The sequence below is a fragment of the Carassius gibelio genome, chromosome B3, assembly GCF_023724105.1.
Source record: "Carassius gibelio isolate Cgi1373 ecotype wild population from Czech Republic chromosome B3, carGib1.2-hapl.c, whole genome shotgun sequence".
Lineage (NCBI taxonomy): Eukaryota > Metazoa > Chordata > Actinopteri > Cypriniformes > Cyprinidae > Carassius > Carassius gibelio.
Window position 1 is genome coordinate 2385375 of NC_068398.1, and position 14487 is coordinate 2399861.

Consider the following 14487-nt stretch of genomic DNA (forward strand, 5'->3'; position numbering starts at 1 on the left):
TAAATATCACGTTATTTGTATTGGGGTCGCTTGACCCGCGGACATGAAAAACAACCACAGACTTGGCAACACTGTTTGGCATTTAATACACCGAGCCGTAATTCACTGACAATCTACACAAAATCGATGTCGGTAGACTACAGTTCTGTGTAGTAACTGCCGCTCCACCTGAACCAGTGTTGCCAAGTCTGCGATTGCTTTTCATGTCCGCGGTTTGAAGCAACCCCAATACCAATAACGTGATATTTAGTCCCTAAAATGCGAATTTTACCGAGGCAACCCTTCCAAAAAATTTATATTTTAACCCCGGGAAGCAACTGGGCAGGATTTGTTGTGAAAACCTGGCAACCCTGATCTGAACGCACGTGCTGGAGAATATATTTCTAATCACCGGAGCGTCATTACTGATAAGATGTGCATGAAAATCACATTTGATCTTTTGCACAGCCCTACCTCAGAGCCGAAAATACCAGAACAGTCAGGCACAAGAACAGTTTCTTCCCTCAGGCAATCTACCTCACGAACAGTTAAATGTTTCCCACTTATACTTATGCTTATGCAATAAAAATGTGCAATATACTTATATTTATTTGTTACCCCTCCATCCTAGTACATCCCTTCATCTTACTCAATCCTATTACATTATCATTTATAGCACAATTGTTTAAACACTTTATTTATTTTTTTGTCTGTGTGTCGTTGTCTCTGTGTACTGGAATCTTATGTCACTAAAACAAATTCCTTGTATGCGCAAGCATACTTGGCTATAAAGCTCATTCTGATTCTGATTCTGTCTTAAGCCCATCATGGGGAATGACCAGGGAGCATGAAAGACTATAAATGTTACATTGAACGGCATTACCGCTATCAAGTCACACAGTGGATCGAACCTTCACCATCAGCGGCTTCACGTGAGGGGGGAGCAGCTCCCTATTTCGTTGTTTTGCGATGCTAGCAGCACTACTCATGTCGTGGCAAATCATGCCAACTTAAGGTCAGCTGAGGAAACAGCAGGAAGTGGGAGAGGACGCAGGCGTTTGTTTGTTCGCCGCTTCTCCACCTCTGCCCTAGTATTTATTTGTTTTATTTGCTTTATTTAAAAAAAAACTTGTTTTATTAGTTTTAAAATCGCAGTTTTAAAATTATTTTGCGAGTATATCACTTAGCTTAGCGAAGCTACAACTGCTAAGATTGTTACGGTGCTTGGCTGAATGGTCAACATTTGGATGGATTTATGTCTGATTTGGCTGTGGATTGTATCACCTTGTCTGCTGACCAAACTGTGACAACGAGCATCGGCTGAATGATCACTGTTAATGTTGGGCAAATTCTAATGGCGTCCAGCATTATCGTCAAATATTCCATCTCGCAGCTGCTGAGTTACAACCAGTGGTTACCTCCACCCTGCATTCCTGTCATAAAACAGCTCGGACTTCTCCGTCGACCCCGGTATGTCCATAGAAGTTCCCGCAATAAGTTTGTTTACCGCCAGCATAATGCTGCTTCAATTCCTTCCATCTGGTCAACGACTGCACGTGTCGCACCTGTGGGACGTCATCAGAGCTCTGGCGTTATTGGACATTGTAGCAACCACCCGCCTCTTTTTCCTCTGAGAGCCGCTAGTGCTGGGCGAAATAGAAATCATGGAGTGGATTACAGTGTATTGCGGAGCTTACAGAGACTTGGACCAAAAGATCTGTCTTCCGCCACTATGGAATTATTTAATACACAATCTCTTACAAATAAATCTCTTCTAATCTACGATCATATATTGGATAAAAAGCTGGATTTTATGTGCCTGGTCGAAACTTGGCACAAACCAGGGGATTATTCAGATTATTTTTTGAAGCCTGCCCCCAGGGCTACTGCAACCTGGAAAAAGCCCGCAGGTCTGGTCGAGGGGGTGGTTTGGCCGTCATCCATCGGGCTGAATTGAAACTTTCTCCCCTGCCACTGCCTGACTTTATTTCCATGGAATGCTTAGCCTTTAAATGCAAACCTCCTCATTCAACGACAGTGTTGCTCATATACCGTCCCCCCAAATCACACTCTTTATTTCTTACGGAAATACATGACTTATTTACATCACTTTGTTCAGTGTCATCCAACATTGTTATTATTGGTGATGTAAATATTCATGTGGATAACCCCTCTTGCCAGCTGTCAATAGAGTTTTTGAGTCTGCTTGATTGTCTGGGTCTCCAGCAGCATGTGAAGGCCCCAACACGCACTAGGGGGCACACTTTAGATCTCGTTATTACTGACTCTGTCCCTATTAAGAGTTTAGATGTTTATGATCTGGGTGTGTCTGATCACAAGGTGGTCTCTATGGCTTTCACATTTCAATTGCCTACCACAAGACTCAAGCGTCAAATGTCCTTCCGGAACTGGAAACACATTAACCAAAACTCTATGACTGCAGACCTCAAACACATTTCTTGTCCAGCCATCTCAACTGTAGACGAACTGGTGGACCACTATAATGCATCTTTGAGCAGTGTTTTTGACCTCCACGCTCCTATTAAGACACGTGAAGTTACTTTTGTATACTCTGCTCCCTGGTATACACAAGAACTACGTAGAATGAAAATGGCAGGCCGTGCCTTGGAGCGTCATTATAGGAAATCGGGACTCACTGTCCATAAGCTTGCATTTCGTGACCATCAAAGGACCTATTTTAAGTCCCTGAAAGACGCACGTTGTCAATTTTATTCAAATCAAATCAATAAAAATACAGGTAATTCTAAGCAGTTGTTTGCCACAATTAGCCATTTTTGGAACCACAAAAGCCTTCTTCCACTGAAGTGACTAAGGAGCGCTGTAATAATTTTATTGACTTTTTTAGATCAAAAATCAGCAACATCCGCTCCTTAATGCCTGGATCATATCCCCCACCTTCACCTGCCTTAAATCCTTTAATTGGGAGTTTGCCATCTCTCCCATATTTTACTGAGTTCTCAAGCAGCCAGATTGATGAAATTCTGCGAGGAATGAAATCAACATCCTGCATATTGGACCCTATTCCGACAGTTCTGCTTAAGTCATATTTTCCTATTGTCAGTCCAATCATTACAAAGTTAGTTAATCTTTCATTACAAACTGGTCATGTTCCACCCTCTCTTAAAGCAGCTGTTATCCGCCCGGTCTTGAAGAAGCCCTCATTAGACCCAGAGGAGCTTGCAAGCTACAGACCTATCTCAAACCTGACTTTTTTGTCAAAGGTCCTGGAAAAAACAGTTGCTTCCCAACTTCAGAACCATCTTAGACGTAATAATCTGTATGAGAAGTTCAACAAATTAACCTACTGATGACAGCTGATGCAGGATCGCCATCACTGCTTATTCTGTTGGATTTGTCTGCGGCCTTCGACACAGTGGACCATACTATTCTCCTGGATCGACTCCATCATACAGTTGGACTCTCGGGGACTGCACTGCAGTGGTTCCAGTCCTACCTGTCTGGCAGAACTGAATGTGTTATGTTGGGAGGATGTAAGTCCAGGCTGTCCACCGTTACATGTGGTGTTCCGCAGGGGTCAGTTCTTGGTCCTATCCTTTTTACCATCTATATGTTACCTCTCGGGCACGTCATCAGCAGACATGGGCTGTCCTTCCATTGCTATGCTGATGACACGCAGCTTTATATCAAACCTGTCCCTAACCCCTCAGAAGCCATCTCTCACCTCACCGCATGCCTTGAGGAGATAAAGGCATGGATGAATGGAAATTTTTTACAGTTAAATAGTAGTAAAACTGAGGGACTCCTTGTTGGTACCCCCCATCAGATTCGTTCTTTTCCTATATCTCAGTTCCTCTTTGATGGCAAGATTATTACTCTCTCCTCCTCAGTCACAAATTTGGGGGTTCAGCTTGATGCACAGTTGACCTACAGCGGTTACATAAAACATCTGTGTAAGACATCATTTTATCAGCTACGAAAAATTTCCAAACTCCGCCCCCTGTTAACTCTTCCAGATGCAGAGAAACTTGTCCATGCCTTTATCCCCTCAAGGCTGGACTACTGTAATGGACTTTTTGTTGGGATTCCTGCTAAGGACATACAAAAGTTGCAGTACATCCAAAACAGCGCGGCTAGAATCCTAATGAAAGTAAGGAAATTTGAACATATCACCCCCATTCTGAAATCACTCCATTGGCTCCCTGTTTCTACCCGGATTGAATACAAAATCATTTTGTTAACTCACAAATGTATTTTCGGCCAGGCACCATCATATCTCAAAGATTTGATCAATTTGCAACTTTCAAATCGTACCCTCAGATCATCAGGAAGCATGCTCCTTCAAGTTCCTTTCACCAAGCTTTGTACTATGGGGGGTCGAGCTTTTTGCTCTGCAGCCCCACAGCTTTGGAACCATCTTCCTGTCCAGTTGCGAGTCACACAGAGACTGGACACTTTTAAAGCAAACCTAAAGACTTTTTTATTTAGGAAAGCATATAATGAGCTGAGCTGTCATGTTTTAGTAATCTGTGATGTTTATGATCTTGTTATTTTAGTGTAGCACTTTGAGATTCCCCCAATGAAAAGTGCATTATAAATAAAATCTATTATTATTATTATTATTATTAGCTGTCGTCGCACCACCTCAGCAGCAAACCAGTGCCACCAGCACCACCACGGAAGCGATAGCCAGACAGCAGACCTTACCGTCACAAACATCAGCCCCCAGGGTTATTAAGTTAAGTAACCCCTTGTGATGTATTTCTTGTGATGAAATAAATTGCTGTTTTGGGATAGTTATTCGCTGCGTGTGTGAGAATGTGGGTAAATGTGTGTGATTTGACACACTTTATTTTTAATCTTTATTAATGTTTATGGATGTCATTTGATTTTAAGAAGTGCCAATGTTATTATTCACCTTATTAGGGCTAGTGATGTGTCGTTCTTGAACGATTCGTTAATTTTGAACGAATCTTTAATGTGACTCGGGAAGAACAAGTCGTCTCGGAGGGTGATTCGTTCAGTCGCACATTTGCCATTTTCTATAGGTTCTGTTCTACTAGAAGTAATTCACCTGTGTCAGTCAATGCAATCTGAGCCCGAAAGAGAATTGATTAGTTCATAGTTCGGGTCTATTGGGTTGTTTGTTCTTTTGTCCCGTGACGTGACAACATTGGCTAGAGTAATTAGTTAATTTACAACCTTCCTTACAAATGGGTGCATAGTACTTATTATAATTTTTTATTATAATTATTATTTACTCTTACAGTTACGTGATGCATTTCTGGTTTCAAATTTTTGCTTTTCATTTCTGTCATGATGGTACTTTTCCATAAAACTGAATGTAGTAATAAAGAGTTGTTTATGCTTTAAATTTTGTCCATATGACGGCGAAATCACTTTGATTTGTTTGTTTGTTTTTTTACAGTGGATTTTAATCTTCAAAAATTACATTGTTGTATGATTTATGTCTTTTGAGTTTACCCTTCAGATTAGACTGTAGAACAGTAGTGTTTTTGGGATGCACTACGCTACCTGTTTCAGCCGCATATATGCCCACTGAAAATTAACACACTTTAGTACAATGCAAATACATTAAAGAACTAGATATATGATGACCAATTGCCTATGAATATTGTAATAATGCAAAAAGTCAAACTTCAGAGGCATGTCATCAATAACCTTTAATGGAATGTAAATGTACATCCAAGCTTAGCTGCAGGAATCTGTGAGGGCAATGGACAAGAACATTGGTGCAGACTTAGTAACATATACAATAAACATTATAGTGCTGTCAAAATGAATGATTAATCCAAGTGATTAATAGAAAACTAAAAATGAAAAATAACTCATAATCCTGATACCTTCTTGATTGATAGCTTCTTGTATTTGCTACATATGTCTGCTATGTCCAGTGTTGGGGGGTAACGAGTTACAAAGTTGGTATAGCCTACTTATCACAATATTGTCAATCGATAAGTTATTCAAATGTCTCGCTACCGAACTACCTACAGTAGCTTAATATGTGGAGGACGAAGAGAAAGCACCCATTTGGTAAATGGAAATAATAACTTTTAAGTAGGGTCCTGTGTCATTTCAATACTTTTAAAATGGCACCAATGCCTAAATGGTGCCTGAACCGATACTTTAAAAAAAGAGCCACAAAAAAAGCTATGGATAACATTAAAGAACATTACAAATATTTAAAATAAGTCCATAGCTTTCACCTTGGATGCTCTCATTTCCCAAGTTGTGCTTCCCTTAATCTAAGGCTAATAAATGTATTTCAGAATCTGGGTCATTATTTAATACAAAACCACACATAATCTTTCTACTGTATCTCTGTCACTCACTCAGATATTTAGTTAGGATGAGTGCTGTCTGTCACAGTCTTTAATCAGTTCTGTTAATTACTGTATGGTCATTCTTTATAAAGTAGCAACAATGTTGTTTGCAAAGTACAGTACTATGCAAAAGTCTTAAGCACATTAGTATTTTCACCACAAAAAAGGGTTTTAAGCCAGTTATTTATATCTTTTGCTGTAGTGTGTCAGTAGGAAATATCAGTTTGCCATTAATTTTAACAATAATCCAGTGCGATTTTGAATGCACAAGCAGTCTGTAAACGGCAAAATGAATGTTTGATAAACTGATATTTTATACTGACACTACAGCAAAATATATAAGTAACTGGCCAAATGCCATTCTTTTAAGTGAAAATACTAACATGCCTAAGACTTTTGCACAGTAGTGTATGTATAAAGTACATATGATTAAATTAAGTATATTTAAATAGGTCTAATTAAAGTATGTGTTCGTTCATATGTTAGTGTTAATGTGATGAAACGGCGGAGTCAGTTAGATCCACCTGCAGCAGTTTATTAATACAGTTTATTAATACAATGATAAAGCAGAGAACAGCAGACATAAACTCAGTTAGGTTTCAAAGTCCTGTTACGCCTGCCGGTTTGCCCCTGCTGGCTCTGCTACACAGTGCAGATGTTAATTGGGCAACAGGTGTATTAAATCCTCGACTAATTCACCAGAGTATAAAGACCGGTGACTTGTAATGAGAGAGGCTAGCTTCGCCCTCACTTCTCCCAACTTTGTTATTTGTACATTTTTATTTTCTCATTAATCATCCCCTTCGCTATATTTGTTTATTTAATAACCACACGCGTGTGTCCTATTTTTCCCCTAGACGTCAGTTTCTTTTGTTGTTTATTTGGTTTGATAATAAATTGCTTTATTGTTAAAGAATTTGTTGTCTGCCTCTTTTATGTTGCGGTCTACGAGCCAGCCGTAACATAAAAATGGGGGCTCGTCCAGGATTTTTTTTTTAGCTTTTTCTGAGGGAGTATTTTTATCGTCTCTTCAGGATTTCTGAAAGAGTCAGTTTTCACTCCGGTTAGTTAGAGTGTTTCAGCTGGGCTGTGTGTGAGCGGTCTTTCCATCGGAACACTGTTTGTTGTTTTGTTGATTTTGTTTTGTATTTTATTTGGAGTTTTCTGAAGGAAATCCTGGGTGGGGGTACGCTTCTCGCGCAGCTAAACTCATTTGGAGTATGATTGTTACGAGGTTCAGCGTTTCAAGTCACCTCGAGCCCGGCAGTCCTTTGAAGACTAGCTAGGATATAGTTTCAACAGGCAGGTATATCGGAGATGTAAAGCTGATTGAAATCCTGGTGAGTACTTTATATTTCTCCCTGATTTGTTTAATCTTATTACAAAGATCATGTTTTCGCGTGTGGTTTAAGTTGCCCATTTATATAGGAATTAGATGATTGTGTAGACTGGTTAAAATATAAAATTTAATTAGTTTACACGACAATCTTCTGTTGGGGACAATAGAGCTGATCGATGAAACAGATACATTTGAAACAGCTGTTGTAACCTAATGAGTATGACCGATTGTCTACTGAAGTAAATTAGCACTGCATTGAGTGGTTATACAGAGCTTATATTCCTATTAAAATTGTGCATTTATCGTCCTCCTTATAACACTGAAATTGTTGCAGTGACGTGAAGGTCTCTGTGATTAATTTGAAGAATAAAAACAGGATTTATGTCTTGGGCTTATTAATTCACTTGATCTTTATGAGGGTTCTAGTGTTATAGTGGATTGAGCTAGGTAATTGAATTATTTGTTTAGGATATTTTCTGACATTGGTTTTGGAAGTGTGTTATCAGAATTATTTGGTTGTATTGTGGTCAACTTATTAACTAATCTTCATTTTGTATTAAACTAGTTCAAGATGACTTCCATTCAGGGATTGAATGTAGAACCTTCTGAGAAGTTTCTAGATAGGTGCACCAAAGAACAACTTCTAGAAATCGCAGAGAGTCAAGTGATCATTTTGTCTAGCAATGATAAGAAGCGCAAGGAGGATTTGTTAATGGCTGTTAAAAGCCAGTTGATAGCCAAAGGAATTCTGGTAGCAGGAGATGAAGCTAGTTTTGGTGGGGTTGTGCATCCACTTGAGAGAGATTTAATGTCTATAGAGAAACAAACACAGTTTGAAACTGAGAGAATATCGTTTGAAGGTACTAAAACATTAGAAGATAGGGAATGGGAAAAACGTCTTCAGTTAAAAAAATTAGAGCTTGAACAGGAGCGTGAGCGTACACAATTTGAGTTGAAAAAGTTAGAGTATGCATGTGATAGTGAACGTGAATATCGGCAGCATGAGATGAGGAAGCTTGAACTTGAACTGGAAGTAAAAAAAGCTGAAGCTTCAAAATCCGTTCAGGTTGTGCATTCTTTTGACGTTGGTCGAAACATTAAGATGGTTCCTCCATTTTGTGAACGTGATGTGGACAAGTATTTTGCTCATTTTGAAAGGGTTGCTTCTTCTCTAAAGTGGCCAGAAGAGGACTGGACTCTGCTTCTGCAGTGCGTTTTGACAGGGAAGGCTCAGGAGGTGTTTTCTTCTCTTTCTGAAGAAGAGAGTGTAGATTTTAAACGGGTCAAAATAGCCATTTTGAGAGCCTATGAGTTAGTACCGGAGGCTTATCGCCAACGATTTCGTGGTTATAAAAAACCTGAAAGACAAACCTATGTTGAATTTGCTCGGGAAAAAGAGATTACGTTTACAAGGTGGTGTCAGTCTCAGAAAGTAGAAACCTTTAACCAGTTAAGGGAGTTAATTCTTGTAGAAGAATTTAAAAACTGTGTACCAGGGTCTGTGTCTACTTATTTGAATGAGCAGAAGGCTCTTACATTAGCTGATGCAGCGGTGTTGGCTGATGAATTTGTTCTGACTCACAGAGTTTCTTTTTCTGATAGAGGTTTAGGTGATCCGACTAGAAGGTTATCTCGAAATCGGTGGACGCCTCCAGTGAGTACATCAAATATGGTGTCAGGTGTGCCCCCTGTGGCAAGTCCGAATTTATCAGAGAAGAAAGGTAAAGTGATCTGCTTTTATTGTCACAAGGTAGGACATAAAATCTCTGAATGTAATGCTTTAAAGAAGTCTGCTAAGCCAGTTGGACTGGTTGGATTTGAACCGCTGGAGGTTCATGATCACCAACAGAATTTTGAGATTAGGAACGGGCTCTCCCATCAGGTAGATGTTGGAGATAATTATACGGAGTATGCTCCATTTATTACTAACGGTAGTGTGTCTTTGCTAGGACAGGAAGGAAAAGTTTCTCTGAAGATTCTGAGAGACACTGGAGCTTCTCAATCATTTCTGCTAGAGGGAGTTCTTCCACTTTCCGCTCAGACTGCGACCGGGAAGGATGTGTTAATTAGGGGGATAGAAATGACTTTCTTAAAAGTTCCCTTACACAAAGTACATCTTACCTCTGATCTTGTGACTGGTGATGTAATTGTTGGAGTACGTTCTTCCCTTCCTGTGCCAGGGGTTTCTTTTATCCTGGGGAATGATCTTGCTCGAGGAAATGTCTGGGGCACATCAAAATCTGTACCATCTGCTGTTGTTGTTTCCACACCCATGTCTGCAGACGTTCCTGATGAATGTGGGAAGAGATTTCCCCATGTGTTTCCTTCCTGTGCTGTCACCCGAGCCAGAGGAAAACAACTTAAAGCTGACCGACCGTGTGAAGGTGAACTTGATCTACATCCTGACAGTGAGGTAACCGTGGAGAAGTCGTTACTTGTTCATTCTGAGGATGCTGTAGATAGAGGTAGTTTTGTTCCATCAAATCAGATTGATGGAGGGACAGTTAAAGAACCACTTGGTATGACTTTGGAAGATAACACCATTTCTGAATCATCAGATTTATTTTCTGAGTATTTTTTTCTCTCGGGAGAAAGAAGTATCAGCTGATCTTTTATCCTCTATTTTTCATGTCTCTAGAGAGAACCTGATCCAAGAACAGTTAGCTGATATAACACTTAAACCTTTGTTCTCAATGGTTCGTATTGAGGAAGATATTGAGACTCAGTTACCTTCTTGCTACTTCCTAAAAGATGGGATGTTGCTGAGACGTTGGGTCAGTGAATCTGAACCCATTACTAAGGTTTATGTTCAGGTGGTAGTTCCTCTTAAATTCAGACAGTCTGTGGTCGGGTTAGCTCATGATGGAGTGGCTGGACATATGGGGGTGAGGAAAACGTATGATCGATTGCAACGCAGGTTCTTTTGGCCTGGCTTAAAAAGAGATGTGGCAAAATATATTAGAACTTGTCATGTGTGCCAACTCACTGGTAAGCCAAACCAGAAAATTCCTGTGGCTCTTCTCCAACCGATTCCAGCTATATCAAAACCATTTGAGTATTTGCAAATTGATTGCGTGGGTCCTTTACCTAGATCAAAATCTGGTCATTTATATCTACTCACAGTTATGTGTCTATCTACCAGGTATCCAGCTGTATATCCCGTTAGGTCCATCAATACAAAATCCATTCTCAAAGCTTTAACTGCCTTTATGTCAACATTTGGCATTCCTAGAGTCATCCAGTCTGACCAGGGCTCTAATTTTATGAGCCGTCAGTTTGCGAAGGCTTTGCGACAACTGAAAATCAGTCATAATATTTCCAGTGCATACCATCCTCAGAGTCAAGGGGCCCTCGAGAGATTTCATCAGACCCTGAAGTCCTTGTTACGGTCATACTGTGTGGAGCTTGGGTCTGATTGGGAGGAGGGGCTGCCTTGGTTGCTTATGGGAGTTAGAGAGGTTACTCAAGAGAGCATTGGATTTAGTCCAAATGACTTGGTATTTGGTCATGAAGTTCGTGGTCCTACTGCAGTTTTAGCTGACAACTGGATTCCTTCTGAACCCTCCCAAAATGTGTTGGATTTTGTGAGTGGTTTTCGATATCGGCTGTATGAGGCTCGAGCAATTGCTCAGAGAAAACTGGGGAAGTCACAGTGTAAGATGAAGAGGTTGTTTAACAAACGAGCAGTGGATCGGAAATTTAAGGTTGGAGACCAAGTGTTAGCTTTGTTGCCACTTGTAAGTAACCCCTTTCAAGCCCGTTTTGCAGGTCCTTATCTGGTCCTCAAATGCCTTTCTGGACAGAATTATCTTTTGAAAACCCCAGAACGACGCAAAGGAGTACAGGTTTGCCACATTAACCTTTTAAAACCTTATTTTTCTCCTGCATCTTCTGTGGGCTTAGTAACAGCTGTGCCAGACGTTTCTTCACATTTGAGTGAGGAGGGGATTTCCTCTTCAGAGAGTTCCTCCTTGAATTGCATGGGGGATGATTGTGTTTACGGTCCTTCTCGAGGGGTTATTGAAGGACGATTGAATAATTCTGAAATGTATCCAAAATTGGTTAATCATTTACCGCATCTATCTCAGTCTGAGAAAACTGACATTCTTAGGTTGGTGGAGTCTTTTCCTCACTTGTTTTCTGATGTGCCTAGTTGCACTACCGTTATAGAACACGATATTGATGTGGGGTCCGCTCTACCAATTAAACAGCATGCGTATAGGGTAAACCCTATGAAACGGGACTTGTTGAAAAAAGAGGTGACTTACTTGTTAGACAACAACTTAGCTGAGCCCAGCTTTAGTGCCTGGAGTTCACCTTGTCTCCTTGTAAATAAGCCCGATGGATCTTACAGATTTTGCACCGACTATCGCAAACTTAATTCCATCACTAAGCCTGATTGCTATCCTTTACCCCGCATAGATGATTGTGTGGATAGGGTGGGGTCTGCGAAATTTGTGAGTAAATTTGATCTCCTAAAAGGGTACTGGCAGGTTCCATTGACTGCCAGAGCAAGGGAACTGTCTGCTTTTGTGACACCTGATGACTTTCTCCAATATCGTGTTATGCCGTTTGGGGTACGAAATGCTCCAGCTACTTTCCAACGCCTTATAAACAAGGTGTTGTCTGGATTGTCTTACTGTGAGGCTTATTTGGATGACGTGGTTTTGTACAGTTCATCTTGGTCAGATCACCTAGCCCAAATAAGGGAGTTATTTGTTCGTTTGACTGCGGCCTCTCTAACTTTAAATTTGTCAAAATGTGAGTTTGGGAAAGCTACAGTTACCTATTTGGGTAAAATAGTAGGAAATGGACATGTCCGCCCCATTGAAGCTAAGATTGAGTCAATTTGTGCTTTTCCAGTGCCAACAAATCGCAAGGAATTGCGTAGGTTTCTGGGAATGACCGGGTATTATCGTGGGTTTTGCCCTAACTTTGCATCCCTTGTAGCACCCCTTGACTGACCTTGTAAGTACTAAGGTATCTTTTAACTGGACCAATGTTTCCCAACAGGCATTTGATGGAGCCAAAGCACTGTTGGCTAGTGCTCCTGTGCTTGTTGCACCAGATTTTTCTCAACCGTTTTGTTTAGCTGTCGATGCTAGCGACACTGGAGCCGGAGCTGTCCTCCTACAGAAACGTCCGGATGGAGTAGAACATCCAGTTTGTTATTACTCAAAAAAATTCAATGTCCATCAGCGTGTTTATTCTGTTGTCGAGGAGGCGGCGCTTGCTCTTGTTTTAGCTATTCAGCATTTCGAAGTCTATCTGGGATCATCTGCAAGTCCAATTGTGGTTTATACTGACCATAATCCTTTGGTGTTTTTACATCGGATGAAGGATCGTAATCAGAGGATAATGCGGTGGAGTCTCTTCTTACAGCCCTTCTCTCTTGACATTAAACACATTTGGGGCAGTGAAAATGTCATTGCTGATGCCCTATCCCGAGCGTGAGCTTGTAAATATGTCTTGTTTTTTTTTCCTTCTCTTCTTTTTCTATCCTGTCTCCTAGGGCCCAGGAAGCAGGAATCAGGACCAAGTAGAGTGGGATTAATGGCGAAATTCAAATTTTTTTTTTTTTTTTTTTGCATTCCTTAGAGGAATACTTTTGTGGGGGAGGTGTTACGCCTGCCGGTTTGCCCCTGCTGGCTCTGCTACACAGTGCAGATGTTAATTGGGCAACAGGTGTATTAAATCCTCGACTAATTCACCAGAGTATAAAGACCGGTGACTTGTAATGAGAGAGGCTAGCTTCGCCCTCACTTCTCCCAACTTTGTCATTTGTACATTTTTATTTTCTCATTAATCATCCCCTTCGCTATATTTGTTTATTTAATAACCACACGCGTGTGTCCTATTTTTCCCCTAGACGTCAGTTTCTTTTGTTGTTTATTTGGTTTGATAATAAATTGCTTTATTGCTAAAGAATTTGTTGTCTGCCTCTTTTATGTTGCGGTCTACGAGCCAGCCGTAACAGTCCAGAGATAATATGGAGAATAGCAATACAGACCAGAGGTAAATCAAAACTTCACAAAATAACAAAGGGGAGAGCAGTCCATATAAAGGGGAGAAGACAAGTTGTAGGTGATAATACTAAAAGTTAAATCAAGATAATTAAGCAGGGTTAGACGGGGATGATTGGGGAGAGGGACACTGGGAAATGCAGTCCTAATATTCAGGAGAGAGGGATCTGATGCCGCCAGAGAAGGGCGTAGCAGACCGTTCCATGACAGTTAAGGGCTAGATTTTCGCTGGAGGAAACGGCTGTTTAGTGATGAGCAGTGACAAACGAAAACATTACAGTAGATGATAAACCCACTGCTCCCTCATGACCTTTTTTAAACTGTATTTATGACAAAGAACTGCACAGATACAGGTATTCTATATATCGATAAACAGATACCTTGTGTCCTCTGTTTGTGTTTTAGTCTGCTCGTGATGCTCTGCCATGGTCTGCGGATTGAAGAGCACGCTGAAAGACGGGAGGAGACCGGTCTGACGCCGGTTTCAAATGAAATTTAAGGGGACTGACTCTAAGGTGATCGCAAATTTGTGTTCAGTTTATGGAGCTAAATGCTACAGCCCTGCTAAAAAACCTAGCGACAGCAATGCTTTTTGTGTACATTTCGGAGAACCAGGATAAATTTCAATCGATCGCTCAGGCATTTAAAACTGAAATCTGCTTCCTCTTATTCGGTTCGATGCATACCTGTTCCATACCCTACCCTTCTTATAAGGAATATATTTTTTGATAAATGAACCCAAAACTGGCTATGTCCTTGCTGGAATGTGATGTGATTTGTTTCATGTGCAGGTGCGATGGATCACGTACAAACCAATAGGGTG